Source organism: Mirounga angustirostris, unplaced genomic scaffold, assembly GCF_029215605.1.
Source record: "Mirounga angustirostris isolate CCGP_5_RB_7025 unplaced genomic scaffold, mMirAng1.0.hap1 SCAF_7, whole genome shotgun sequence".
Taxonomy (NCBI): Eukaryota; Metazoa; Chordata; class Mammalia; order Carnivora; family Phocidae; genus Mirounga; species Mirounga angustirostris.
Window position 1 is genome coordinate 36,117,546 of NW_026991715.1, and position 25,926 is coordinate 36,143,471.

Genomic DNA, 25,926 nt, shown 5'->3' on the forward strand with positions numbered 1-25,926 from the left:
ACAGCAACTAGAACGGACTAAGATAGCAGATTCAAGGGCTCTGACAGTGTCTCCAGGACTCCATTTTAACCTGTCCGTCTCTCAGCTCTGCTTTGTGTGTGTTCTGTGTTTTTGGCCAGACTCTCCCGTCGGGTGCTGGAGCACAGGAAGTATTGGTTTGCAGTTAAAAATACAGTCTCTAGAGCCAGAAGCAGCCTTGATTCAAATCCCCAGTCCATCACTTACTAGTTGTACAACTGTAGATAAGTTTCTTAACATCTTGGCACCTTGTTTTCCTTGTCTTTACACTGGAGCTGATGATGGTGATAGTCATAGCTAAAATTTGCTGAGCACTTGCTGTGTGCCTGGTGTTCTTCTAAAGACTGCACATTGGTAAACTGACTAATCTTTACAACAACCTATGGGATAGGTACTATTATGAGCCCCATTATATAGATGAGGAAACTGTGGTATAGAAAGTTTACGTAACTTGCCTGTTACAAATAGTACATGATGTAGCCAGAATTCAAATGCAGTATTATCGATCATCAAACTGTGCCTTCTTGTGTAATAGAACTTGTGACTCCTGGGGCTGATGTGGGAATTAAATGAGATAATAATATATAGAGACATTTAAAACAGTTCTTGGCACATAGGGTTATTTAACTTCATCTTAAAAAAGAAAAAAAAGCCGCCAGTAACTTGAGGCCTCTATTCTATGCTCTCAGTAACCTCAGCAAAGAACGATTCTCTCCTCTAAGAGTCCCACAGAACTCTCAGAACTGGGTCTTGTTGACTCTTTTCAGGTCACATGCCCACTGTTGAACCAGTCATTGACCAAGAGATGGCGACGTTCCAACAAGCCAGCCGGGTTCATATGCACCTCCCCTGGGACCGGGGGTACAGTTGGCACTACCTGAACCACATCAACTGAAAAGTGAAGGAGGGTTGTTTCTTTTTTTTTTTTTTTAATAATTTTTTTTTTTTTAATTCATTTGAGACAGAGAGAGAGCAGGAGCAGGGGGGAGAGGCAGAGGAAGAGGGAGAAGCAGACTCCCTGCTGAGCAGGGAGCCCGATGTGGGGCTCGATCCCAGGACCTCATGACCTGAGCTGAAGGCAGACGCTTAACCATCTGAGCCACCCAGGTGCCCCGAGGGTTGTTTCTTCAGAGCAAAAAAGTAGAGTTACTTGAAGTAGATAGAGAAACGACACTGAGTGTCCACATCAGTAGTAGAGGCTGTCTGGTTTGCTTTGGGAGAAGAGCACTGCAGCTGATAAATGAGAAGGTGGTCAGAGCCCCCACCCCTAAGTCCTGTTGAATCCTTTAGCATGGAGTAGGAAGGAAAAAGGGATGACTAGTTTTGGAAAGAAGCACCATCTTTAAGGCTCACTGTATCATTCAGGGCAGCACTAAGAGAGGCTAAGTCCGGAAGTCAAGGGCTAGTTCTTCTGGATCTACAGGAAGGTAAATAGGACATAATTACCCAGATGGCATGTGGGCAGGCCCTGAGGCCACCTTGTGAGAAGTGCTGGGCAAGCATTCGCAACCACTAATGATGCCTCTCAAGGCCCTGGTGCTGCTCAGGGATGGCGCCACCAGCCCCGAAGTCCCCATTCCCATGGTCCTGGGTGAGTCAGGCCATGCTGCAGTGGGGGCCCTGCCTGATTCACCAGTCCCACTTCCTCCACTTCCCGGTGGTCCCACCCACACAACCACCACACCCAGGTTAGCACTGACCAGTGGGACCAAAATTAGCATCTGAGGCAAAATGCGAATCTTGGTCCAAGGTCCTGTGGGTGGTAGATGAATTACAAAGGGACCCAGGGGCACAGATAACAGTTAACCAGTTTCTGTTTAGGTCCCTACCACGTTCCACCTCCTGGGCCATCTCTTGCTAGAGTAGACATCAAGAGACATTTCCTTGAATGGCCAAGTCTGAGCAGCTAACTCCAGTCAACCATCTCAGGGTTAGCTTGGAAATGTGAGTGTGTGGTAAGTACCATCACCATAAAAATAACTTCATGATAGAAGCTCAGCTGCTTTCTTACAACTGCTTATCTATACACGTGTATGGGTCCAGTCAGTTTGCTTATTATTGGCCATGCTGGTTCTTCCAAAGATTCCTATCCTGCATTCTTCTGTGTATTGATGACCTTGCTTAATAATTAATTAATAGTTGGCAGGGATGTGGAGAAAGGGGAACCCTCCTACACTGTTGGTGGGAATACAAGCTGGTGCAGCCATTCTGGAAAACAGTATGGAGGTTCCTCAAAAAGTTGAAAATAGAGCTACCCTACGACCCAGCAATTGCACTACTGGGTATTTACCCCAAAGATACAAATGTAGTGATCCGAAGGGATACGTGCACCCTGATGTTTATAGCAGCAATGTCCACTATAGCCAAACTGTGGAAAGAGCCAAGATGTCCATCAACAGATGAATGGATAAAGAAGATGTGGTATATATATACAATGGAATATTATGCAGCCATCAAAAGGAATGAGATCTTGCCATTTGCAACGACGTGGATGGAACTCGAGGGTATCATGCTGAGCGAAATAAGTCAAACAGAGAAAGACATGTATCATATGACCTCACTGATATGAGGAATTCTTAATCTCAGGAAACAAACTGAGGGTTGCTGGAGTGGGGGGTGGGGTGAGAGGGATGGGGTGACTGGGTGATAGACATTGGGGAGGGTATGTGCTCTGGTGAGCGCTGTGAATTGTGCAAGACTATTGAATCTCAGATCTGTACCTCTGAAACAAATAATGCAATATATGTTAAGAAAAAAAAAAGGTAGCAGGAGGGGAAGAATGAAGGGGGGAAATTGGAGGGGGAGACGAACCATGAGAGGTGATGGACTCTGAAAAACAAACTGAGGGTTCTAGAGGGGAGGGGGGTGGGAGGATGGGTTAGCCCGGTGATGGGTATTAAAGAGGGCACATACTGCATGGAGCACTGGGTGTTGTGCACAAACAATGAATCATGGAACACTACATCAAAAACTAATGATGCAATGTATGGTGATTAACATAATAAAAAAATAAAAAAAACTTTAAAAAATAAAAATTTTAAAAATAAAAAAAAAACTAATTCATTAATAAATGAGACTATCAACTTGACAACCCCCTCTCTCCCTCTGTTCTTCACCGAGGCCCCAGAACCATCTCCTTTTGCAAACTGTGGATATTTTACCCACAACTTTTTCTTCTCTCTCTCCGCCCATGATATTTTTTTTTTCTGACTCCTTTCTTTAAACCTATGTTGAAATGACTCATTCTACAAATAATCACCTTCCCTGACTCTTCACTATGCCTTAGCTATGCCCTTTCCACCAAATGTCTTGAAAAGAAGTCTGCTTATTATCCCCATTTTTCAACAGCTGTTACAATCTGGTTTCTGTTTCTACCACATTACTGAAATTGCCCTTCTAGGCTTACAACAACTCAAAGGTCTTCAAATGTTTTATCATTATTAATTTTTAAATAGGCTCCATGCCCAGTTTGGAGCCCAACACGGGGCTCGAACTTATGACCCTGAGATCAAGACCTGAGCTGAGATCAAGAGTTGGATGCTTAACTGACTAAGCAACTCAGGCGCCCCTCTCCAAATGTTTCAAATGGTTAATCCCTATCAATGAAAAAAAAATGAGTAGGTGTCTCAATGTATATTTATTTATAAATTATATACATATGCTAGTATACAAATATATATATACTATGAAATATAAATCAAAACAAACGATTTAAAAGATGATTTAAATGTAAAAGTTCAAATATTTTCCCTAAGAGGATAGTCTCCTGCATGCTTTGGTCTTATTTATTGATTCCAATGTATTTTATTTTATTTTGTTGTCAGTTTTATTGAGGTATAATACAGTAAATAAAATCAGTTTTAAGTGTACAATTCATCTAAATTCAATGAGTTTAGACAAGTGTATAAATTTAGTCTTCCAACCACTACCCCAGTCATAATATAAAACATTTACACCACCCCAGAAAGATCCCCCATTCCTCTTTCTTAGTTTATCCTTTCCCTGTACCCTGGCCCCTGGCAACCACTGACCTGCCCTTTCTTTTTTTTTTTTTTTTTTTAAGATTTTATTTATTTATTTGACAGAGAGACAGCGAGAGAGGGAACACAAGCAGGGGGAGTGAGAGAGGGAGAAGCAGGCTTCCCGCCGAACAGGGAGCCCGATGTGGGACTCGATCCCAGGACCCCGGGACCATGACCCGAGCGAAGGCAGACGCTCAACGACTGAGCCACCCAGGCACCCCTAGAATTTTGCCCTTTCTAAAATTTCATACAAGTTAAATTGCACAGTAGGTCGTTTTCTGTATGTCTGATTTTTTATATTTGCCAGATGCTTTTGAGATTCAGCCATGCTGCTGCAAGTGTTGGCAGTTCGTTCATTTATTTTTATTTTCAAGTCTTAAAAAATTATTTATTTATTTATTTTTAGTCACCTCTGCACCCAATGTGGGACTCAAACTCACCCCAGGATCAAGAGTTACATGCTCCTCTGACTGAGCCAGCCAGGTGCCCCCGTGGTTCATTCATTTTAATTCTAAGTAGTTTCCCACTGTATGACTATACCACAATGTGTTTATTCGTTTACCTATTGATGGGCATTTAAGTGGTCTCTAGTATTTGGCTATGAAGGCTAAAGCTGCTATGAGAAATGACATGTAAGTGTTTATATAGATACATGTTTTGATTTCTTTTGGATAAATATGAAGGAGTAGGATTCCTGGGTCATATGCTAAGTATGCTTAATTTTATAAGAAACTGCCAAACTGTTTTGTGAAGTGGCTGCACTATTTTGCATCCCCATTAACAAGGTATGAGACTTCCAATTGCTCCTACATCCTTGCCAACACTTGAGATTGTCATTCTATTTTTCTTTTTTTTCTTTTAAGGCTCCGGGGGCACTGGGGTGGCTCAGTCGTTGAGCGTCTGCCTTCAGCTCAGGTCATGATCCCAGGGTCCTGGGATCGAGCCCCGCATCGGGCTCCCTGCTCAGTGGGAAGCCTGCTTCTCCGTCTCCCACTCCCCCTGCTTGTGTTCCCTCTCTCATTGTGTCTCTCTCTGTAAAATAAATAAATAAAATCTTTAAAAAAAAGGAGAGTCAAATGCTCCGCTGACTGCTCAGTGCCTTGCTCAGCCAGGTGCCCCAGATTTTTAGAAAATTTAGAGTTGTGCAACCATTACCACAATCTAGTTTTAGAATATTTCTGACACTGCAGAAGGATCCCTTGTACCTATTTGCAGCCAATATAATTCCCTTTTTTCTCCTTTACTGGCTTAATCAGCTGTATCTTTTTGTATTTTCTTAGAGGTACCTGTAGGGTTTACTGTATAAACCTTTAATTTACCACAGTCTTTCTTCAAGTAATACATGTTTAGTGTAAGAAACTTATGAAAGTAGGGGTGCCTGGGTGGCTCAGTTGGTTAAGCGACTGCCTTCAGCTCAGTTTATGATCCTGGAGTCCCTGGATCGAGTCCCACGTCGGGCTCCCTGCTCAGCAGGGAGTCTGCTTCTCCCTCTGACCCTCCCCCCTCTCATGTGCTGTCTCTCTCACTCTCTCTCTCTCTCAAATAAAAATAAAAATCTTTAATAAAAAAAAAAAACTTATGAAAGTATATTTCCAACCCTTCCTCTCTTCTCTCCTTCTTTGTGCTGTTGTTACTCATTTGTTTCTCCATGTGCCTTGAACCCCTCAAAGCATTCTTGATATTTTTCCTGTGGACAGTCACTTCTCTTTTAAGGAAATTTTTTTTAAGTTTTTATTTAAATTGCAGTTAGTTAACATACAGTGTTATATTAATTTCAGGTGTACAATTTAGTGATTCAACACTTCCATACACCACCCATGCTCATCATGACAAGTGCCCTCCTTCATCCCCATCACCTACTTCACCTTCCCTCCCCTCCACCTCCAGTCTGGTAACCATCAGTGTGTTCTCTATAGTTAAGAGTCTGTTTCTTGGTTTGCTTCTCTCTCTTTTTTGTCCCTTTACTTGATTGATTTGTTTTTTAAATTCACATATGAGAGATTTCTTTTTAAAGATTTTATTTATTTGAGAGAGAGAGAGAGAGCATGAGCAGTGGGGAGGGATAGAGGGAGAAGGAGAAGAAGACTCCCTGTTGAGCAGGGAGCCCGACACAGGGCTCCATCCCAGGACCCTGGGATCATGACCTGAGCTGAAGGCAGACGTTTAACGACTGAGCCACCCAGGCGCCCCTTCAAATATATTTTTATGCCTCCTTGGACCTGTCTTCTTTTTTCTTGGACTCCAATTACAAGTATATTTGTCTGCTTTTGTTGTTATACTTCTCACTGATGCTCTGTTCATTTTTTTTCTAATGTTTTTTTTTTTTTCTATCAGTATTTCATTTTGGATGGTTTCTATTTCTATGTCTTTAAATTTGTTAATTTTTTTCCTGTAATGTCTAATCTGCTCCTTAATTCCATCCAATTTATTTCACATCGCAGACATTGTATTTTTCATCTCCAGAAGTTAGACTTACAACTTTTTCTGCCTTTGATGGTTCTTCTTAACATGCTCATGCTTTCCTTTAACTTTCCGGAACTTACCCGGTTATAATAATGTTTTAATGTTTTTGTATGCTTTTTCTATATCATCTGTGACATTCCTTGTGATTGATTTTTTTCCCTTCCTCATTATGGGGTATATTTTCAGTGCTTTGCCTGACTAGTAAGTTTTGATTGGATTCCAGATATTGTGTATTTTATATTGTTGAGTGTTGGCGTTCTTTGCATTCTTGTATATATTGTTGGGCTTTGTTGCTCTGGGATGCAGTTAAGGTCCTTGAAATTAGTTTGATTCTTTTGAGGCTTGTTTATCAGCTTTATTAGGGGGGTCCAGAAGACTGGCTTTAGTGTAAGCCAGGGGTGGGCAAAGTGTGGCCCGCAGGCCAGCCTCCTGTTTTGGGAAATAAGATCTCACACACATTTGTTTACGTATTGTCAGTGGCTGCTTTTGGCCTAACGAAGCTAAAATATGCAGCGTCTGATCCTTTAAGAAAAAGTTGACCGCTCTCTGAAGCTAATGTGAGCTCAGTACCTACCTGATGCTCCATGTATTAGGAGGTCTTTCCGTTTTCCCTGGTTGCACCATGGACTGTGTGTGTTTCCAGCCTCCTGGTTTGCCTGCAGTAGTGTATCTGACTTGCCCATCCTGACTTTTTATAATTATTTGACTTCCATAATAATGTCTTCTTCATCTGTGATCTATTTCTTCTGTTCTTCTTTGCTGCCTCTGCCTCTTTTTCCTGCCTTAAGGATTAGGTTAGCTGGTCTTGCTAATTTCTTCCGTCCTCCCCAAACCTCAGCCACCATCTGGATAGGGATGCGATGAATGCTTAGGCATCCAGAGTACAGCGTGGAGTTGTTCGGGCTTGGAGAGAAGATTCATTTCGACCATTTGTTTTGATGTGGGGAAACTCAAGTTTTCCGGGAGTTTATAAGAATAATTTCTAGCATTTTTTGGGTCTTCTTACTATATACCTGGTGATGTGCCAAGTACTTCATACATATCATCTCTAATTCTCCACAACAGTTCTAGGAGGGAGATATTTTTGTTTTATCCATTTTATAAATGCAGAAATTGAGGTTACAGGAAGTTAAGCCACTTTTCCCTGTTGTATAAGCCAGATCTGGGGCCCAGGGCAGGCTCATGTGACTAGACTGACCAAGTGCCCTGTTTTCCCTGAGATTTTCCTGGTGTTAGTACTAAAAGTCCTGCGTACTAGGAAACCCCTCAGTCCTGGGCAAACCAGCATGGTTGGCTGCCCTCGTAAATTGCTTTGCCCTCCCTCCATCTCTTCTCTATACTCACTTTATAGTTTTTGCATAGTTTAAACTCTAAATGCATGTTAACCATTTTGTGTGGTGCTTGACACATGGTAAGTGCTTAAAAGTAGGAGCTGTTCTTACCAGTCCTATTTCTAACCCTTCTGAATATATTACAGCAGACATTTGTTATTCTGTTGGTCTTCCCGACATCTGAGCATCATTCCACTGTGTTGGGCATCTCCTGCCTTACGAGGCAGGACCCATTTCACACTCCAGAGACGGCCAGAGGCAGAGGCTCATCCCCAACCCCATCCCCAACCTGGCAGGTAGAGCACGGGCCTGTGGCCCAATTGAGATCAGAAGCAGGGCCCCTGCGGAATCCATCCTTGTGAGGATGGTAGTGGTGGACACATTCTGGCTTCTTGGGGAAGCAGCCATGTTCTAGAAGCAGAGGCCTGGCGCAGAACTGTGAACTGCAGTTTGTATCAACTAGGGCTTCCTCACTGGACTAGGTCTGGAATGAATTTGGTGCTTGCTCCTGGCTGCAGAGGTGGTGACCTTGGTTCTCTGGCTGTTACAGAAATTCTGTGAATTGTCAGATACCCTTTAGTAAGTTCTTTGTCTGCTTGAATTTGCCAGGATTGCTTTCTTGTCCCTACAACTGAGAGCGCCGATTGATACATATATACTGTCTGGATGTTGTGGGTGCTTTAGACTTAATGGGTCCCAAGAAGGACTCATTACCTTCCTTCAGATACCTACATCATTTTACTTGGAATCTCATAGTTCCTCAGTACTTGCTGGAGTTGTGTAATTTCAAACCAGAGAGTCAGCTTCAGTTTCCTCTTCTCCACCCCCAGCCCTCTGGCATTTGCCAAGCAAGGGTTTGCCTCTTCTGGTGTTGCTCGCACCTTCCCCCAGGTTCCATCGGCTCTTGCCTTGACCACACACAGCCACAGATCCCATCTTTTATCTGACGTCCTCAGGGCAGAAAGCAGAGGGCATCCAGCATCCAGCTTGGTTCCTAAGGCCTGAAGATGAGGACGAAGCAGGAGAGTAAGGGAGGTAGATGAGGGCAGATTCAAACCCACAAAATTCATGCCTGGAGCGAAAAGAAACTTTCTTTAAGGGTTTGCAAAGGAGAAAGGTTGCAAAATACCGTTGATCCTCATTATTCACAGATTCTATAGTTGGAATTTTGCTTACTTGCTAAAATTTATTGGTAACCTGGAAATCAGTATCGGTGATGCTCTTGTGGTCATGTGTGGACGCACTCGGAGAGGCACACGTGTGAGTCCCAGGACGGGCACTTTACTAGCCGAGGTGGATGAAAATGACACTCTGCCTTCTAGTTTCAGCCCTTGGGCTGTAAGCAAGTGCCTTCTCGGTGTTTGTCTTGTGACACATTTTCTGTGCTTTTTTTGGTGATTTCACTATTTGAAATGGCCCCCAGGTATAGTGCCGAAGGGCTGTCTAGTGTTCCTAAGTGCACAAAGGCTGTGATGTGCCTTATGGAGAAGATACCTATGTCCGATCAGCTTCCTTCAGGCATCATTGACAGTGCCCCTAACCATGGGTTCAATGTGAATGGACTCAACAATGTGTATTAAATAAGGTCTTTGAACAAAAACACACATAAAACAAGGTTAGTTAGGCATTGATGAGTTGATTGACTAGCTGGTAGAAGGAATATGTATGCTCCAAAATAGCTCTGCCCTGACATTGTCATTTAGTCTAGCCAGGGTGGCCCATCTGAAGACCGTCACAATGATGCATCAAATGTAGGTCTTAATGCATCTGATTTCTAGGAGTTAGAATGATGAATTCTAAATGGATGAAGTCACATGGTTTTATTTGGCTATCTTCAAATCAATCCACATTTCATTAAACTCCCCTCCTCTTTCCTAGGTCTGAGTGTAGATAAAGAAGGTACTCTGAACATCCTCATTTCGCAGGTGGGGACACCAGAGCACAGTGATGGGGCCAGAGACTGTGCTCTTAACCTTCCTCTCATGCTCAGTCTCATTATGGTGTTGCAACAAGTCATTTCTATTCCAGACTTGTTTGGGGAGGGCAGGGTCTCTACAAGGACCACGTGGGATCTAGTGGGCGCTGGTAGCAGAGGAGGCATACTCTTTTGCTGGGGACATTAGTGTCCCTTGCAAGTGCTGGAACCCGAGACCCTAGTTCCAGAGTTCTGGTCCCTCTGGCCCTTCTCTTGAGGCATGTGCCACCCAGAGTCCTTTGAACTGTCTCAACTTCTGAGTCATAAAAATTCTCCAGAAACTCTCTCAGATTTATTTCCTTAGGCTTCAACTAAATCTCCTGGCCTGGGATAGATGTTCCCACAGAACTTTCCAATTAGACTCTGGACCCCCTTCCCCCATTCATTCATTCATGCATTCATTCAAGCATCCAAGCAGCCAGTGAGTGAATGAGCATTTACTCTGTGCCAGGCAACTTGCTAGGTGCTGGGGATATAGCTGTTAACAGGACAGGCAAACTGTTGGTGCCTTCAAAATGATTACATTCCCAGGTCCCAGAAAGAAAGGCCTGGGGAGTAGGATTGCCTGTTGAATAGGAAAGCCAGATCCAGTGTGCCTTGCCTACTGCCTTTCTTCCTCATTCAGCAGATATTTGCAAGTGTGTGTTTCTATTTTATAGGTGAACACATTAAAACAATTTTATATCATTAAAAGCCCCTCTTCATCATCCTCACCCCTTTTCTCCCTTCCCTACTCCTATTCTCTACCCCAAAGGTGACCCTTATCCATTTAATGTGTATCTTCCCACATGTTTCTTCCATGTATTTATAAACAAATGTGAATATATTGTGTTTGAAAGTATTTATAATTGTACACAATAGTCATTCCATAAATGCTTATTGGTGCCTTGATGGATGAATGAATCTGTTTTCAATGTGTTTTTCCCTGGTTTTCTTGCTGCCCTCCCTGATTTCTGAACCCTTTCTGGGCAGAATGCCTAGGCAGATGAGGAGAGCAAAGGCTCTGGATTCCTGGTTTTCCCTTGAACCACATTAACTGGACATGGACATAAGAGCTGGTTGTCTGTGTTAACACTGCCACACAACACCATAGGCTGGGTGGCTTAAACAACAGAAATTTATTTTTGAGAGTTCTTTTTTTTTTTTTTTAAAGATTTTATTTATTTATTTGAGACAGAGAGAATGAGAGAGAGAGAGCACATGAGAGGGGGGAGGGTCAGAGGGAGAAGCAGGCTCCCTGCCGAGCAGGGAGCCTGATGCGGGACTCGATCCCGGGACTCCAGGATCATGACCTGAGCCGAAGGCAGTCGCTTAACCAACTGAGCCACCCAGGCGCCCTATTTTTGAGAGTTCTGAAGGCTGGGCAGACCAAGATCAACGTGCCCCATGACTGGATTGTGGTGGGCATTCTCTTCTTGACTTGTAGATACCACCTTCTGGTCATGTCCTCACATGGTGAGGAGAGAAGAGACTGGGAGATCTCTTTCTCTTCTTATAAGGCCATAGTCCTATTGGATTAGGGCCCCACCTTTATGGTCTCACCTCACCTTCCTTACCTCCTAAAGACCCTGTCTCTAGATAAAGTCACACTGGGATAGGGTTTCAACATATGAATATTGGGGGACCACTGTTAAGTCCTTAGTCCTGTCTGTGATGTCCTGGCCTGCCTTAGGGCCATCACATACAGAGCTGGGCTACTCCAATGCCCCTGGTTCAGCCCCTAGTGGGCATGCTCTAGGATGTTTGTTGACTCATGAATTTCTTAGAGTAGAACTACTTGCCTGGGACCTGGGGGAAGCTGAGGGCCTCCCAGTGGCCTCCATCCCTAGCATTCCATTTGAATTAGTGGAGATTTCAACCACCACTTTGTGAATGGTTCCAGATGTGCATATTGGGGGAGAGTGAGATGGCTTGGGGAGAGCATGATAGTTGGAAAGACAAGCTTAAAATTAAAAGTTAAATTAAGTTTGGGGTGGGTGACAGTTGCCATCACCTGAAGGTCCAAGAAAGGGAACAGTGCCATCATGAGATGGCTCAGCCTGTTAAAAATGAGGGCTAGTCCCATGCCGTCATTAAACAAGTGGCATGCTAAAGGCAAGTAATTAACCTCATCCCTCAGCCCAGATCTTGGTCAGTTTTAAAGGCTCAGAAGGACAGAGACAGATGCAAGAGAAGGAAATAGAGAGTCCACACAGAGTGACAGAGAAGAGAGAATTGTTCCCTGGGAGATTGAGGGCTAATTAGTCTTTGGAAGGCGATTTCAAAGGAGAAACTGTCAAGTGCCCACAGAGAATCTGTTGTGGGGATTGTGAGTCACCGAAGATGGCTCTGAGACACATTTCTGTAGTGGTTCAGGTGGTGGGATGAAAGACTATGATGCAGGGTTTTAGGGGGGATGGAGTGGATGACGTTTGTGAAGAAATATTGGGGGGAAATGAGCTTTTGGCTTGATGTGGCAAGAATGCTTATAAGGCAAGCCAAACATAAAGACTGTTATTCAGAAATGAAATGTCCGCTTGATGTGGGAGAACCATGTGGGAAATGGAACTGCAAAATTAGATCTGCAAAAATCAAAGGGTTGATGGAGGACCAGGACTGTGAAGCTGGTAACCTGCTGTCAGGGTGGGTCAACTTGCATCAACCCTGACTGTGGACTTGGGGACAGTTGTTCAGCATGGGGAGTTCATACCAGGTAGCTGCATTGGGGAAACTCATCATGCATCATCAGGTGGTACTGGAAGAAGGTACCAGAAAGGTTAAGAGCCTAGATCTTGTGATCAGGCAAGCACCAGCACTTTCTAAGTCTCTCTAAGCCTCTCTCTAAGCCTCAGTTTCCTCACCTAGGAAGGTGGGTCAAAAATAGTACCTACATACTAGAACTGTTGAAAGGACTAAATGAGGAAGTGCCTGGAAGAGGCTTCGTTCTGGTAAATGCTCAACAAATATTAGCTGTAATTATACCAGTTAAGCAATACGATTTGTGTCCTTATGATAACGACATTTTTGCTTCAGTTTCTCAAGCCAGAAAGAATAGGCATGTGAAGAAGGAAATAAATAGAACACAGGTGCCGTCAAATGGATTTTGGCCAAACCCATGCCAAAGGGAGCAGAGGAGAGTACTTGAGCTGTGGTAGGAGTGTTTACCAAGTAAGGAGAGGAAATTGAGTAATTGAGAGTTATGGGAGGATTGAAAGGGAGAAAAAGAAAGAAAAGCAGTGAATTTTGCATTCTTGTTAGCCCCACTGCCACTGACTTGGGTAAAGCACCCACTGTGTACATTGTGTCCCATTGGATATGGGATTCTGTGGAAATGGATTGGCCCCGGCTCATGTGGTCTTCACAGGACGCGTTGTGATGTGTGAAGTGAGTGTAGCCATGTTGGAAGAATTAAACGCCACACGTAGGCAGGAAGCACTACCCCAGCAGAGGCGTGATTCTGACTCAGGGAAGATCCACCACCTCGGGGATGCCAAATATATCTGACAGAATCTGAGTGTCCACTTCTTGTATTGGACTATTCCAGATGCTCAATGAAATATGCAGCCTGATCTCCCACTTTCATCCCCGTTTGGAAGAAGGAAGGTGGGGAGAACGTTGAGGAGAGTTTAGTGAACATTCCAAGAGAAAGAAGATGAGCTCAAACAGGGGGTGGGGGGGTGGGGAAATGGAGTAAGAAAACAGAAGAGTTCCAGTCCAAGATGGCGACGTAGGAAGACTCTAAACCCACCTCCTCCAGGCATACACCAAATCTACACCTATTTATAGAGCAATTCCTCCTGAAGAAGAACTGAGAGCTGACTGAACAGCTTCTGAAAAATAAAAGACAGACCACACAGAGAATAACAGCAAGAGAAAGGAGACATGGTAACAAGGGGAACTCCACCCCCCAGGCTGCAAGGGATAGTACTGAGGGACCATGAGCAGGTTTGTTGGCCCTGGGGCACAGGGAAAAAGCTGAGGTTTAAAGGGGCAACTAGAATATAAAGGAACCAGCTCTAGAATTCTGCCAAATGGAACTCTGCCTGGGCCAGAGAGGCTGTCGAGGACCATGGTTTTTGTTCTCCATACATCTTGATAACATGGACAGGGGCAGAGAACAAATTGGTATTTGCCAGAGGGGAGGTGGGTGGGGGATGGGCAAAATGGGTGACATGGAGTGGGAGGTACAGGCTGTCAGTTGCGGAATGAGTAAGTTACAGAGATGAAAGGTACTGCATAGGGAAGGAGCTGTTAGTACTGTAACAGCGTATGGTAGCTAACTTGCAGTGAGCATAGCATAACTTAGAGAGGTGTTGAATCACGAGAATCACTATGTTGTACACCTGGAACTAACATAACACTGTGTGTCAACTATACTTCAACCAAAAAAAAAAAAAAGAGAGAGAGAAAGAGAAGACAGATCCAGATACAAGGGACATCGTATTGACAGATATCAGTAGAGGTCAACAAGAATGTGGGAGAAAGGGAAAGAACCCACGAGTTTTGTCCTGAGTGACCATAAAATCCTCTGTGCAGAGGTGGGGGGCACTGGAGAAACTTGGACCAGTGGTCATCACATTTTAGAGTGTTGAAGAATCACCTGGACAGCTCAGTATTGCAGATGGCTAGTACATACCCCAGACTGACAGTCTGAATTTCCAGGGTGGGCCAGAAATCTGCCTTTCTGGCAGGTACCCCAGAAGATTCTGATGCAGGTAGCCTGCAAATCACACCTTGAGAAATGCTGGAATAGAGAAAACGAACATCTTAGCCAGGCCCTCCAGAAAGCAGGGTCTGAGGAAGAGTTGTGGTACTAATACTTGATCAGGAAGGTAAAATCCCAGGATGGTGAGGGTGAAGTAAGAAAGTAAAAGGGTACATTGATTTGTGTATGTGTGTTGGCTACCATTTCAAAATAAGCCATGAAGACTCAAGCAGGTCCCTCAGTGTATGGGGTTTCTCCAGATAGTTTGCACAGAGGAATCACACCTCAGCATAGCTGGAGGGGGAAGGAAATAGGGGGGTCTGGCCCTTTCCCCACACTGCTCTTACACCTGTTTTCCATTGGTAAAATTCACTCCAGTGAGAATTCAGTACCCTACCTTTTAGTCTGTTGGCCCCTTGGTGACTTCTCTGGAAGCCAGTCTCCGTACCTCTGGTAGTAGAGTAGCAACCAGGGTGGGTGGGACACTGGCCTGAAGAGAAAGGAGGAAGGAAGCCCTTGAGGGCACGTGAGATGGTGCACAGCTTTGTCCCCCAGGAGGCTCAACAAGTCAGGCTGGCAAAGGTTTCCAGTCCCCACAGTGAATTACAGTTTTGAAGCTGGATTAAGAAGAAAGATTTGAAGGGAAATTATCTAAATAGAGTTACGTTAACAGTGCTAAGAAGAATGAAAGCCTAGACTTTGTATCCATACTAAATGTCTTTAAATTCTTTTTGATTTGTATTTCTTGCCTCAGGAAAACTTCCAGTGAAAGAAGACACTGATGATCAAATGACACACGTGAGCAGTTGCAGACTTTTGCAGAGGGGGGCCTGCATAAATTCAAGGTATCACCTGTTTATTTTATATCCTGAATTAACTTTCTACCTTCCCAGTCCAGAGTTTTAATAAAAGGTTTCACTTGGGCTACAGATCACATGTGTTTGTGAATCTCATCCAAAATCCCACAGCTTTTTCTCTAAAGACCTGTAAGTTCCTAAGACACTCTAAAAGGAATATAAAAATAATAATTGTAATTCTTGAGGCCTGCCAGTGGTATTCTGGGTTCCAGAGAGTCATAACCTTGTTTAAGGCTTACGTGAAACTTTCCATCTGTGTGTTACCAGGACGTGGCTAACATTACACACTGGCAAGTGGCATTAATCTGTCATAGAAATAGGGGAACTTAGTTTCAGGAAGTTTAAATATCTGGTTATGTCCTGTAAGGAGCTGACAACAAATAGACTATTCGACTTATTTTCCAGTATCATCCTGAACCATAGAAAAATATTTCCGGTGGCTGTGAGATCTGATCCTAGGAAGAAACATCTCTTGAGAGTCATAAAGATGTTGATAACTCGGTAGTGAAGAGTTGGTTTTAGTTTGTGTGTATGCATGTGTTCTGGGGGCAGGGTGTAAAAAATATGGAGCTGTTTTTAAATGTAGTCGATGGACTTGTGGGGGAAGGTGAAGGATGGGTGAGGGTTGGTAGATAACTCATAGTTTGAGGTAGAGGTTCAAGGATGGAGAAGCAGACAGTGTGTTGGTTATTAAGTGCCTGTAGGCAATGTAGGTTTGAATTGACAAGTAAAGAAAAGGTGTTGAGCCACTAAAGGGGCAGAATGGGGAAGAGGAAGAAATGAGAGGCTAGTCAAGCAAAGGAGGAGAGAAGGAAAGAAGGATGGGAGGAAGGAAAGAGAGATTGAGATTGTGGTTGTTGTGGGAAGTGAACGTAATCCATTAAGGAATTTATTGCAAGAGCTATTTGCCATGCAGAAGGAATGGTTATTGGTGACTGGGCATGTAATGTTCATTCAGAAAGGTTTTCTTGAACAACATACATGACATTGAGACACCAATGGGAAGAAGAGTTTGTTTCTTGTTTACCATGTGACATCTTTCTTCCCTAAGCCTTCAGATGCATACCTGTTTAGAAAAACAAAGTCAGCAATGATGGTTGAACAGGATGCTTTGTCCACAAGGTTTCTTCTAGCTCTAGAATTCTTTGATTCTGGGCCATGATCCCTGGCACTCCATGGAGTCTGTAGCAAGTGTGTTCTTTGCAGGCTGGATCCCTATAGCAGTTGGCAGTTGTTTTCACTTCCTGTGCCCTGGTCTTATGTCTGTTAGATAGTATTATTTCAGTTCTAAATTGATAGAAAGTGTAACTAAAGGCAGCTTAAACATAAAAGTAATTTATTGGCTCACAACACTGGGAAGTCATGAGTGGATGCATTCAGGAATGGCTTAATCCAGGATCTCAAATGCTGTCACAGTGTTCCAGTTCCCCTCTTCCTTTTTGTCAGTTCTGCTTCCCCTCGATTGGCTCCACTTTCACATCTTTTCTTCCCTGTGGCAGCAGGATGACTGCCACAGCTTCAAAGTCATCACCTTTCAGTTCCAAACCTGGGTAGAGAACATGTCTACCCAACTGAACGTCCATACACATCCTAGAAATCATGCCGATTATACCGGTTTAGGTCTAATGTCCATCCTTGAACCAAACATTGTGGTCTGAGGTGTTAAATTGTGCTGATTGGTCAGGACTGGGCCACATGCTCCCTGCTGCCAGAGCCTTATGGTCTGGGGAGTTTGGGACAGTGTAACCAGGAGATGGGGGAATACATTCTGAGTAACCAAAAATTAATACCAGGCTATTCCAGACTCAGTGAAACCCCAGGAAGAGACCTGAGGTTCTGATCCAAAAAATGCAACAATGAAAAGCCGGCGGAGGTGGGAGCAAGAAAGAATTCCAATCCACAGATGGCCCTGGGATTGAATGTGATGTGTCCAGGGTGGCAGCTCACTGCCCACTCAGGTTGCCCTTTGTTCCCTGGGCTGACCAAGGATTTTGTCTAACCCTAGTACATAGTTACTTTCAGGAGATTACAGGGGGGAAATACTCCACTTCCTGTGTAGGATGACACTCTTAACCCTCCCCTCCCACGCAGGCCATATGTTCATTCTAAGCCTCTGCATCCAGCCAGAAAAGCCCTTTGTGTTTTCTTGGCAAAACTCGAGCCCAGTAATTAAAGTCCATATGCAAAGCTGCTACCTCCAGCCCACACCAAGGTCTTTTAATTAGTATGTAATTGGTCAGAGAGGTACTATCAAATAGCTCCCAGTCTGGCCGGCTGGAAATGCCGTGTTTGAAAAGTCCCAGACCAGAGAGGGATAATAAATACTTTAAGTCCCATCTGTTGGAATGATTTGTTTAAGGTATAAATTTCTGTTCTGTTACTATTTTTACCAATTCTGCTTATAGCATTTCTTAAACCCTGTTACAACTAGCAGAGTATTCACTGGAGGTAGGAGTGCGAGTAAATGAACCAGAAGAAAGCTTAGCAAATCCGTGGGTTTTGTTTTTTTTTTTTTTTTTCCTTCAAAGAAATTCATAAAATGTAGTGGGGATGGGGAGGGAAAGAAGTGGGCTGGGCCTTCGGTTTGAATGGCTGGTCAGGAACTCTGGGGTTGTGTCCTTTCATGAGAACAACTGTCAGGGAAATCAGCCTGTTCACAATCTGTGGTCTTTGAAGTGAGCAGCACCCCTGTCTTTTAGCCTGGCCCCCAAAGCCCTGTGTGAGTCTTTCTCAGTGTGAGGAAGGACTTTGAATTCACCTTGGTAGACTAGGGTCCTCACCTGTGGAGAAGCAAAGGGAATAAGAAGCAGGGAGGCTGAAAAAAAAAGAAAAAAAAGAAAGAAAAAAAAAGAAAAGACAGGGAGGCTGAGATTTCATTGGCCTCTGGGAGCCATACAGATAGAGTAAAGCCAGAGTAATCGTAATAATGATGAAAATTAGTAGTAGTAGTGATAGAGTGACCTCATCTTCATTGTCATGGCAGCCAGTATTTACCGTGCACTCACTGTGTGCCCAGCACTCTGCTCAGCATTTTACACGAATGGTCTCCTCTGATCTTCACAGTGATCTGTGAGGTTATTACTATTGCTCCCCCTGTTTTACAGATGAGAAATCTAAGACTCTGGTGGCTTGACTGACTTGTGGACGGTCACCAGCTAGTAAGTAGTAGAGTCAGGGTTTGAATCCCAGGGGTCTGACTCCAGAGCCTGGGCTCCTACCATCATGCCTGCTGTCTCCTCCCAAGCACCATGGAGTGCCTTGGTTTTGCTTGAAGAATATGTCGTGGAAGAAGGAGGACAGAAGGCAGATGGCTGAGTTCCTTCCAGGTTCTTTGTGTTCATGTAGCCTTTGGGGCAAATCAATAGTGAAAACTTGAGGTTTAGAAACTCAGGCAATTATGCAACATGGCCCTCGAGGAGAATGGGTCTAAGGTCCCTCTCAGCTTTTGAGCCTTCACAGTTGGCTCCCATCTGTGGACATAAGAAGTGTGGATACTCTACGGGCACCACACCCAGAGCAAGGTGTAAGAATGTGTGTGGGGGGGTGAGGGGGAGGTGTATGGAGCTTTTAGGCCACTAGAAGGCCCATATAACCTTGGATGGGCCTTCCTCTCTCCCTTCATGTGACCAGAACGCTGAGGGTCTTAACACTCTTCCCTCCGAGGGACCCCCTCTCTCTCCTGTCCTCCTAACTCTGCTACTTGAGGAATAAAAGACAGGACCTATCCTTGCCCCATGTACCCTTCTGGATGGAAGTCCTCTTGGAAGAGAGTCTTGTGCTGAGAGATCATTTGGAGTGAGGTCCGTACCCTCTGAGAGAAGGCCTCATTGGTTGGCCTTTTTTCAGTTGTGGTCTTGTTCTTTTGTCTGCCTGTCCACTCATTCATTCGTTCATTCTTTAGTTCATTCATTCGTCATTCTCATTCTTTCCCTCGAGTGCAGCCCCTTTCTCTCCCTTGTTTGGAGAGGATCTGGGGAGGTGGCCTAGATTTACTCCATTCTGAGCATTGGGTCCACCACCCCATTTTTCTTGCTTGTTCTCTTCTTCTGTGTGTTAGGGTGGTAGCTCGCTTTTGTGGGAGGCTCAGATTTGGGCCCGGAAGTGAATATTCAAGGTGGCCCTCAGGCTTAACTAGCACTAGTAGGGAGCTCACAGCCCAGCCAGTCTTGCTGGAGTTCTGCTTGGAGCCTGAGGCCAGCCCCCAGCCAATAACCAAGTGTTGCTCTGCCTAGCTTTATTCTCTCTGCACCCCCTTTCCCCAGGGGCCTTGTGGGGACAGTGGCTGGTGTGCGGCAGGACTTGGGTTGGTCTGTGCCTCGGCCATTCCCATCATAATGTCACATTACTCTTGCTCCCTCAGACTCCTGTGCGTGTGGGGCACACTCTGTTAGTCAGCTGAGATGGGTCAGTCTGGGTGAGTGGGGTCTAGATTGAAGGAGATGGAAGAATTTGTGGTATTGTCGTGGTACACTGAACAGAAAGCCAGAAACAAAAGCATTTGTGTAAAGCAACATAGAACCAGGAACGAGGGTAAGAGAGGGGATAGCTGTAGGAACTGACAAGAAAGGAAGACTCTGGTGGCTTGACTGACTGTGGACGGTCACCAGCTAGTAAGTAGTAGAGTAAGGGTCTAAGAAGTCAGAAAGTCTGGCTTCTAAATGGAAGTCCTCTTTGTAGAAGAAAACTATGGCATTTAAAATGCCATATTTAACGTAAATTAAAGGTGATTAAGGCTAGAATCTGGAGTAAATGTTATTTGTCCAACACTTAAATCCTTGCTTCTAGAATGTTTTCCACTTACAACAAAGCAGTATTTCAGGCTTTGGTTGTAATGCCATATTAATAGATCTTGGTGTAGGAGAATAATTGATTAGTTCCATAGAGAAGTATTTATAGTAGTTTTCATTTTTGCAACATTTAAAACAATTGTTTAAAAAAAATCTTTGTAATGTTCCTGATAAAACCAAGGGCCTTGCCTGACCACTGCATGTAGTTTGGTTGATATCTAGGGATGGTTCCAGCGTGCAGACTCAGAGTGGATTTCTTGGTGGCTTGTCTGCACCTTTCGGAGACCTGGTGCACCCATTAAAGTTATAAGGTAGCTATTAGTCACGAACTGACACCCAGATTACAGGTTAAACCCCGAATTGGTTTTAACAGTGTCATGTGTTCACCAAGGCAGAGTGGGGTGGGGGGCATGTCTTTGACAAATGGTGGGAAGTCACTCCAGCCTGGGGAAGAAAGTCTTCTGATTAACACCAGCCACACATGGAAAGAAGTGGGGTTAGGGTAGGCTTGTTGAAAAAGCCTTGAGTCTGGAGTCAGGGAGAGCTAAGTTTTGAGTCCTGACTATGTGACCCTGGGAAGTCTCAGTTTGTCATCTTAAAATGGAAATGATAACACCTGACTTATGAAAAGAGAGAACTCGTTGAATGTGAACTCAGGCAGTTCTTGCGAGTGTAAGCGCAACAAGGTTAGACCAAGCTGCCTTAGTAGGAACATAGCAGCAGCCCCACTGGAAGATGGAGAATTGGGCAGAAGCATCCAGCCTGCTGTGTTGGGGCCTGGTGTGATTGAGAGAAATGTGAAGTCCCCCAGCCCTGGATTAAAGTTTTCTCCCTGCTTTCTCATTCCTTCTGTGCGGCAAGGGATACAGACTAGTCCAGCAGACTACTCAGGGCAAGGACCATGGATACAAGGAAGCCTGGAGAAAAACTGTAAACTGAGGAGAGGGAACTCTTCAACAGTAGCTGAAATATGCCTTGCACAGAGGAGACACTAAATACACATTTATTAGGCAAGAGAATAAAGGTAGATTACTTTTTTTGATTCTGTATTATTAGTGTCTCATTCATGTTTTTTTTTTTACCTCACTGATACTAATAGGTATCTCTTTATACATGATGTAAAAATAGAAGGAGAAAAGAATCAACCTAGTGGTTGGGCTGACTGGATAAAATCAACTAAATAAATTGGAATGATGATACCTGACACAGTCATTTATTCATTCAGCCTGATGACGGGGGACGTTCTGAGGGCCGTACGCTCTCGCTGGGGGCACGGGGAGAGGTCTGTGCACGAGATCTTTAAGCTCCCTGGTGGGATTGTGAGGAGAGAGGTCATTAATACATGCTCACATAAGCGGGGTAGCTTCATATACAGACAAGTGCTATGGAAATGACCATGCGCGTAAATGTCCATTCACATAGAAGAGGAGGTGCGCAGAGAGACATGGGAGGGATGCTTGTGCTGAGATCTGAGAAAGGGATAGGAGTGACCAGGCAAAGGACACAGTGAAGGCGAGGGTGAGGAGGGCAGAGCACTGCAGGCAGAGGGACTAATACGTGCAATGGTCCTCGGCTTGGTGCGGCATCAAATGTGTCCTTGGTTTATAGAGATTGGGCGGGGGGGGGCGTTGTATGGAGATGAGGAAGGACGTGAGCAGAGGCAAGTTCATCCTTTCATCTTCTCATCCTCTGGGCAAATATTTGTTGGATAGCCCTTGTGTGCTAGGCCAACTGAGATGCATTGGTGAGCAAGATGGACCCGGTCCTTGCCCTCAGAGAGCTCACAGCTCATAGTAGAGAGGATGCTCTTTCCATTACTATGGCAACCTGATGGATTATTTAATTTCTAATTGTTGTTTATTTAGGATCTCCTCTCTTGCTAAATATAATTTCTTCCTTTAAAAAAATGACAACATGTTCCGGGTGTCTGGGGTTTTATGGAATAACACATTCCTAATGAAGACATTGCTTTTTAGCTAAAGAAGTCTGGAGGTTGAGAGTAAGAGGGTCAACACAGGTATTCTGTGTTGATTGTGATTAATCTGTTGATAGACTTTACTCACAACCTTTGGGACCTGGTCTTATGAAGTCTTAGTATTTGCAAATGCCACAGTGAGTCTGTCTGGAAGGGGATGGGTAAGAAAGGAGCTGTTTATTAGTTAGTGGAACACTGGTTGCTGATAACAGATAAACATCAACATTTCAGTGGCTTGCTATCCAAATTTATTTCTCACCTGCTCTTCCTGCTCAGTGGGTGGTTCTCCTCTAAGCAGTGCTTGGGGCTCCCAGGTTTCTTCCATGTTGCGACTCCACCCTCCCCCTCATGTAGCTGCCCAGATCACACAGAAAGGGAAAGAACATGGCAAATTACACGTGGGAGGTTGTCATGGACCTGGCCTGAAATGGCACCCATCACTGCTCCCCATATTTCACTGGCCAGAACTCAGTCACGTGGCCACATCTGGGAGGTTGGGGAATGTAACCTAGCTATGGGCCCAGGAAGAAACAGAAACCATTTTAAGGACCAATGAACCTTCTCTACGACCATCTACAATTTAATTTTCCTGGCACTTAAAAAAAAAGCTAAAGTTGGAAAACATTGAAATTTTTGTATGTTCATTTGTGATCTAAATAATGGCACTCTAAAAATGGTTCATTACCTTTACTTTTTTTTTCTTCTTTCCTTTTCCTTATTTTCTTTTTCTTTTTTTGTGTTGAATTAGAAATTTCCATTAATTTTTATTTTTATTTTAAAGCCTTGAATATAGCCAGCTCACCTTTCATATACATGTCAGTCTAAAAATGTCTGTGGGCAATTAATAACTTAGAAAACCACTTATCTCCGTTCAGAGGGGGAATTAGAGGGGTGCAGTTTGCTTTGGAGAGCACAAGATAATTTGATTTTAAGGCCACCTCATCCTGAACACATGAAAGGAAAGGATGGAACTCAGGTTCTCCCAAACCCTCCATCTCTCTCTCCATCCTTAATAACAAATGGGGGAGGGAAGCAATAATGGGGCCTGTTTTTGAGATCTGTTAATTTTCGCCATCATTATACTGCACTAGGAAATGTGAAAGACATTAGGGACTCTGAGCACAGTTCCCCTAAATGCCCCATTGCCCACAGGGAACCAGCCAGAGGCTGGGGTTGGCTTCAGATGGCTGGACAGGTGGCCTTGTAATTAAAACCTTTCCCTTCTAACTGCAGGCCTTGTTTCGCCAGGAAACTGAGGTGAAGAAAATGTTCTAGTTATATGCCTCTACCAGCTGCTTTGAAAGCTTCCTCACAGCTGTCCCCAAACCAGAGCAGACAGCCACATCTCTACTTTCAAAATCTTGGGGGCTTAGTGTTATTTGAGATGGGATAAGCAGGCATAGAGATGAGGGAAGATTTCTTCCTGATCTCCAAAGTTCTGAGCCTTTTCGAAGAATCAAACAGCACACACAAAGTCTGGAAAGCACGCATTTCCTCCTTACCTGCACTCTCTGAGCCGGGGGCCATTACCCATCCTCATTTTATAGATGAGAACGCCAAAGCACAGAGGATTTAAGTAACTCCATCAAGGTCACAAAGTTAAGTGTCAGTCAGGATTCAAATCCAGGTAGTCTTGACTCTAAATTCAGGCTCTGGTAATCTCTGCTCTTAGGCATGTCCAAAATTTAATTCCTGCTCATGCCCCCCCACATAGTCTCCACCTTCAGTTTTTTTCTGTGTCCGTTCACAGCCATATCATCCTTCCAGGGGCTCAGGCCAGAAACCTGGGTGCCCTCCTTGATTCTCCCTCTCTCTCATACCCCAATTACCAGGAAATTCAGTTAATCGTGTCTTCACAATACATCCAGCATCCCGGCATCTCCATTGCTCTCTACCACCTTTGTCAAAGCCGTCTGTGTTCCAGTCCTTATTCTACAGTAGCCGTGACACTGGTCTGTCCACTTCTAGTCTTGCTGCTGCCCCAGTCTCTTCTCATCACACTGGCCACAGTGATCCAGCACTGGGAGGTGGCTCTACTCCACCAGATCATTCTGGCACTGAGGGTCCTTCTCTCCTGTTCATCTTCCCTTGCGTTGCTGCGTTCATCTGTAAGAAGGTCCCAGCTGCCTCAGCTCCCTATCCACGTTCTAGCCCATAGAAAGGGAGTAAGAGAGGAAATCCTGGGCTGCCATGTTGCAACAATGATACAAATTTGTGTACAAATGATACAACAAATGATACAAAATGTGTATACATCGTTTCCATTCACATTTTGCTGGTAAATAAATGGTCACATGGCCAACCTAGCTGCAGGGTCGGGGTGTCTGGAAAATGAAGTCTTTGAATGGATTGCCACATTCCAGCTCCCCAGGAAGAGGAGAATGGATCTGGAGGGTAACCAGCATTGTGCCAGAATTCGAGAGGGGAAGTGGGTAGACCCGTTAGGAGGCTTCTCAGGAGCCTAGGGGAGTGTTGACAGTAGCTCGACAGTAGCTCAGAGAAGAGGCAGTGGAGATGGAAAGAGGTAGACAGATTTGAGATGTACTTGGGAGGTAGACCTGGGGTGGGTGTAGGGGTCGAGGAAGAAAAGAAAAAGAATCAGGGATGACTCACTTCCTGTCATGAGAGACAGATATTCCTGTCATGAGAGACAGAGCGGTGCCTTTTTCTGAGCCAAGGAAGCAGTCCTTGGAAATACGTGTTTCTGGAGCAGTCCCCTTTGGCCAGTGTGTGAGGCCTCTCTTAGGGGGCTCCTTGCATCACTGGCAGCAACCGTGGCAGGTTGAAATGGCTCAGAGGAAGAATCTGAGGGGTAGTGTGCTAGACTGATGAAATGCATTTTATCTTAAAATGCTTCAGAGGAAGGAGGAGGGCAGCCTATCCTTGGTGCCTTGGTAGGCCAAAGTGCCGGGCGAGGTGGAAGTTGCCTAAAAGAAGCCGGGAGCCTCAGAGCCCACATTGTGCTTGCAGCTCCAGTTAGGTGTGGGTAGCTGCTGCTGGTTTGGGGGGAGGGAGGAGCTAGGCAGGGGCACTTACTTCTCAGCACCTGAGCCAGAAGGGGTCACGCTCCCAGCACCTTGATGCCCCTTGATGTTGAGGGCTCTTAAGTGTTTTCTCTGTCTCCTGTTTGCCTGATCTGAAGCATGGTGTGAGGAAATGTGTTTGCAATTAGAGTAGTCGAAAGGCTGAGGGTCTGGAAGGATGAATAACTCACACAGCTGGGCAGTTAGAAGGCCTGCTGTGGCCATTTCGAGCAGCAGTGTGGATGGTGGGTAGTGGTGGGAGGCTCGGAGGGCAGACGTGCCTTGAGCCTGCTCCATTCTGAAAAAGCTAACAAAGCCAAGTTCCTCACTCTGAGTCTGGGGGTGAGATGCTCAGCTCGAGATGCCCGACTCGTGTTGCCTTCTGTGAGAATGTGCCTGGAGCATGGCCAGTTGCTATGAATGTCAGCTATTTTAAAACATTGCTAATTATGAATTTCTAAAGCCCTCATTGTTGTGCCATGTATATTTTTCTAACCTGCCTATGTTATGACTGAGAAAGTTGAAGTTAAGTCACCTGTACAAGTAATTGAGGAGAGCCAGCATTTAAACCCTCGCTTGTGAATACTCTGGTGTTGACTTCACATACTGGCTCTTTTAGTGTCTAGAGGGTTAAGTGTCAAGAGGGCCAGGGTGGCTCGTGGCACCCGTGGTCGTGCAGTTTAGGGAAAGGGCTCCAGGCATGAGGTCGACAGGCCCGGGTTCGAGTCCAGCTCCCCCTTCCCTAGCACTGGGACCCTGCACCTCGAGTCACTTACGTAGCCTCCTGGAGT

The 25,926-nt window shown here is 44.7% G+C and overlaps 1 long non-coding RNA gene and 1 pseudogene across 1 annotated transcript in view; one reads left to right on the plus strand and one right to left on the minus strand.

Annotated features, from left to right (window-relative positions):
* The window catches only part of LOC123857496 (uncharacterized), a 169,929-nt gene that overhangs the window by 69,162 nt on the left and 74,841 nt on the right, over positions 1–25,926 (plus strand). The window contains exon 5 of the long non-coding RNA XR_006793869.3: positions 15,248–15,338. This is a non-coding gene — a long non-coding RNA (uncharacterized LOC123857496). The remainder of the gene's footprint in view (positions 1–15,247; positions 15,339–25,926) is intronic.
* LOC123854319 (F-box only protein 27-like) overlaps positions 16,793–25,926 on the minus strand; it is a 34,619-nt pseudogene continuing 25,485 nt past the window's right edge.